This window comes from Priapulus caudatus, unplaced genomic scaffold, assembly GCF_000485595.1.
Source record: "Priapulus caudatus unplaced genomic scaffold, Priapulus_caudatus-5.0.1 Scaffold1190, whole genome shotgun sequence".
Lineage (NCBI taxonomy): Eukaryota > Metazoa > Priapulida > Priapulimorpha > Priapulimorphida > Priapulidae > Priapulus > Priapulus caudatus.
Window position 1 is genome coordinate 91,139 of NW_014578251.1, and position 4,716 is coordinate 95,854.

The following is a 4,716-nucleotide window of genomic DNA, read 5'->3' on the forward strand; positions in this document are numbered from 1 at the left end:
GACCCACTGAGACAAACATTAAATATGTAGATATAGAAATCAGTTAACCCTCACCCTAACCCTAACCCTAATTCTAACTATAAAATAAAACAAAATTAGCCAAAAATAATAAGAAATAAAATAAATAAGCCCTTGTGCAAAATGCGCGATGGTGTGCGTGCGATAGTGGGCGTGTCCTAAACATTTTTCTAGCCAATCACGTTGCTCAATTTTTCTTCCATAGCTATATCTATACGGTTTGGGAATCGCAAATTCGCGGGCGGGAGCGGATGAAGTAGGGATTTTGCACCCTACAGGCTTAATTGGGCGCTCTCCCAATTATGAACACAGGTCTACTGATACCAATTAATTACAGAAATCGATGCTGAGATACCCCATAACCATATTAAATTCATAATCATCACAAAATATAACTTCTAGTGAGATATTGCGCATGCGCTAACACACTAACGTTGCCAGATTATGTACTACTCTCAGATCTCATCGTCAATAAGACGATGACTTTGCAGGAAATGTACGCGCTTTGTCTGACTACGATATTGTGTTGGCGCATGCGCAATATCTTACTAGAAGAGTTATATTTTGTGATGATTATAAATTTAATATGGTTATGGGGTATCTCAGCATCGATTTCTGTAATTAATTGGTATCAGTAGACCTGTGTTCATAATTGGGAGAGCGCCCTAGCCTGTATAGGGTAAAACATCACTACTTCACCCACTCCCGCCCATCCACTTGCCGCCATTGTCTTTCGCCCAGCCTCCTTCTTTTTCTCCCGCCCCAGCTATATTCCCTGCTGCCTTTCCCCAGTCTTTCAATACTCATTCCCTATCTCAGCAAGCTATATTATGCAGTTGTATTCAGTCCGTATTGCACGCCTGAAACGGTGTTCGCCCATGCGCAATATCTCTCGAGAATATTAATATTTTGCGAAAATTATGCATCTAAAATAGAGAGGAGGTATTCTAGCATAGATTTCTATAATAAAATTCAATCTGTAGATCTCACTTAAGAAACAGGACGATGATTCTGCATGTAAGGTCCCCGCTGTATATACCAGCCATGATCTACATGCTTCACTTCACTCGCAGCATAGCGCCACGATTCCCAGCTATGCTAATGTATGGGCAAATGGCGCTGCGACGTCGGTCGCCGTTTACTGCCAAGATAATATTCTTCGGCCGTTCTTATACGTTCAAACTGGAGCCGGGCAGCAAAAATTTTTTCCCACTTGAGTTCCGGACCACAGCCAATCAGCGCACTCCATTCACTCGACTTTCTCGATGCAACAATGTAAAATGAATACCACCTATCCCTAACCCTAACCCTAACCCTAACACGTAACTGAACCCTAACACTAACTATAATACAACCCTATATATAAGAACCATTTATTACAAAACACTATCTATGGTGGGTTCGGAACTCAAGTGGGAAAAACAGAGGAGGTATTCTAGCATAGATTTGTATGATAAAAATTGTAATGATAAAATCAGTAGACCTCAGTTAAGAAACAGGACGATGATCCTGCATGTAATTAAGGTCCCCGCTGCATATACAAGCCAATGCATAATCTGGCAACGTTAGTGTGTTAGCGCATGCGCAATATCTCTCGAGAATATTAATATTTTGCAAAAATTATGCATTTAAAATAAAGAGGAGGTATTCTAGCATAGATTTATGTGATAATATTTTATTAGTAGACCTCAGATTTTACCATGCACACACGTACCCCTCACTCACCACCTCGATCGCTCCCTCCCTCCCTCCCTCACCACCTCGATCGCTCCTTCCCTCCCTCCCTCCCTCACCACCTCGATCGCTCCTTCCCTCCCTCCCTCCCTCACCACCTCGATCGCTGCTAAATCCTTTCCTCCCTTCCTCACTCACCATCTCGATCGCTCCTTTTCTCCCTCCCTCCCTCCCTCCCCACCTCGATAGCTTCCTCCTTCCCTCCCTCTTTCCCTCTCTCACTCACTTACCATCTCGATCCATCCCTCCCTCCCTCCCTCACTCACCACCTCAATCGCTCCCTCCCTCCCTCTCTCACTCACCACCTCAATCGCTCCCTCCCTCCCTTTCTCACTCACTTACCACCTCGACCACCTTCCTCCGTGGCCTTCTCCCCCTCCTCCTCCTCCACCACCTTCTCCCCTCCTCTACCTGCTTCTCTTCTCCTTCCCCTCCACCTCCTCCCCCTTATTCTCCACCACCTTCTCCCCTTTCTCTACCTGCTTCACCTTCTGCCACCATCCTCTACCTCCTCCCTCTTCTACCTTTTCCCCCTCCTGTACCTCCTCGTTCCCCTATCTCCCCACTCCTCCCCTCCACCACATTCTCCCCCTCCTCTACCTCCTCCTTCCTCTACCTCCTCTCCCACCACCTTCTACCCTCCTCCTCGACCACCTTCTACTTTCCTCCTTGATCTTCCTGTACCACCTCCCCTTTTTCTATCTCCTCCCCTTCTCCCCTTCTCCTCCACTATTTGTTCCCTCATCCTCTATCTCTTCTACCTCCTCTTCTTCTCCCCCTCCTCCTTCTCCCCCGTCCTCTACCTCCTCCCCTTCTCCCCCTCCACCTCCACTTCCCCTCCCTCCTGTACCACGTTCTCCCCTCTTCATATACCTCGTCCCTCTTCCTCTATTTTCTCCCTTGCTTATACATATTAATTGCCTAATATTGGCACTCCTTATATAGGCTTTCAACATATTAGGCTTTCAACATGGAGTCGCACTGTCTTCAATATTTCTGGCGAAGGCAGCTTCCAGTTATATATAGAGCCATAAACTGATTAAGTATAACTTATATTATACTTCGACCTTAGTTACATATAATTATAACTTATATATAACTTATAAGTTATACTTAGTCTATGATAGAGCTCAGTGGTTAAGGCTATCAGTTAACTAACTTTCGCTTGCGTGTGCACTGCGAATTCACCGCGGTGCGAATAAGAACACATTTTCTGTTATTCGCACCGCCGCGTGTGAATAACCACTACGGTTTTCTACAGCATGCTGCTTCCCTCTGGTGATAGAACTTAAGCCTAAAATAGCGAACTTGCCATGCACACGTGCTGTCAGCCTGCCCGGCTCCAGTTTGAACGTATAAAAACGGCCGAAGAATATTATCTTGGCAGTCAACGGCGACCGACGTCGCAGCGCCATTTGCCCATACATTAGCATAGCTTGGAATCGTGGCGCGATGCTGCGAGCGAAGTGAAGCATGTAGATCAGATTTTACTATGCATACGTGCTGTCAGCCTGCCTGGATCCAGTTTGAACTTATAAAAACGGCCGAAGAAAATTTTCTTCGCAATCAACGGCGATCGACGTCGCAGCGCCATTGGCCCATACATTAGCATAGCTAGGAATCGTGGCGCAATGCTGCGAGCGAAGTGAAGCATGTAGCTCAGATTTTACTATGCACACGTGCTGTCAGCCTGCCCGGCTCCAGTTTGAACGTATAAAAACGGCCGAAGAATATTATCTTGGCAGTAAACGGCGACCGACGTCGCAGCGCCATTTGCCCATACATTAGCATAGCTGGGAATCGTGGCGCGATGCTGCGAGCGAAGTGAAGCATGTAGCTCAGATTTTACTATGCACACGTGCTGTCAGCCTGCCCGGCTCCAATTTGAACGTATAAGAACGGCCGAAGAACATTATTTTGGCAGTCAATGGCGACCGACGTCGCAACTCCATTTGTCCATACATTAGCATAGCTGGGAATCGTGGCGCGATGCTGCAACCGAAGTGAAGCATGTAGATCATATTTTACCATGTGAACGTGCTATCAGCCTGCCTGGCTCCAGTTTGAGCGTATAAGAACGGCCGAAGAATCTTACCTTCGCAGTCAACGGCAACCGACGTCGCAGCGCCATTTGCCCATACATTAGCATAGCTGGGAATTGTGGCGAGATGATGCGAGTGAAGTAAAGCATGTAGATCAGATTTTACTATGCACACATGCTGTCAGCCTGCCCCGCTCCGGTTTTCACGTATAAGAACGGCCGAAGAAAATTGTCTTGCCAGTCAACGGCGACCGACGTCGCAGTGCCATTTGCCCATACATTAGTATAGCTGGTAATAGTGTCGCGATTCTGCGAGCGAAGTAAAGCATGTAGATCAGATTTTACCATGCACGCGTGCTGTCAGCCTGCCCGGCTCCTGTTTGAACGTATAAAGCCCGGCGCACACGTGAGTTATTTTACTCAAGTAAAATGACGCATGAGTCATTTAACTTACGTGTGCGGCGGATTTTCGTTGAGTAATTTGACTCATGCGTCATTTTACTTGAGTAAAATAACTCACGTGTGCGCCGGGCTTAAGAACGACCGAAGAATATTATCTTTGCAGTCAACGGCGACCGACGTCGCAGAGCCATTGGCCCATACATTAGCATAGCTAGGAATCGTGGCGCGATGCTGCGAGCGAAGTGAAGCATGTAGATCGGATCTTACCATGCACATGTGCTGCAGCCTGCCCGGCTCCAGTTTGAACGTATAAGAACGGTCGAAGAATATTATTTTGGCAGTCAACGGTGACCGACGTCGCATCGCCATTTGCCCATACATTATAGCATAGCTGGGAATCGTGGCGCGATGCTGCGAGCGAAGTGATCCAGTTTAAACACGTTTTTGAATCAACATATCAGTTATTTAGTGAGTTACTGCGCATGCGCGGACCCGCATTTTAGCCTGTGCAACAAATATAA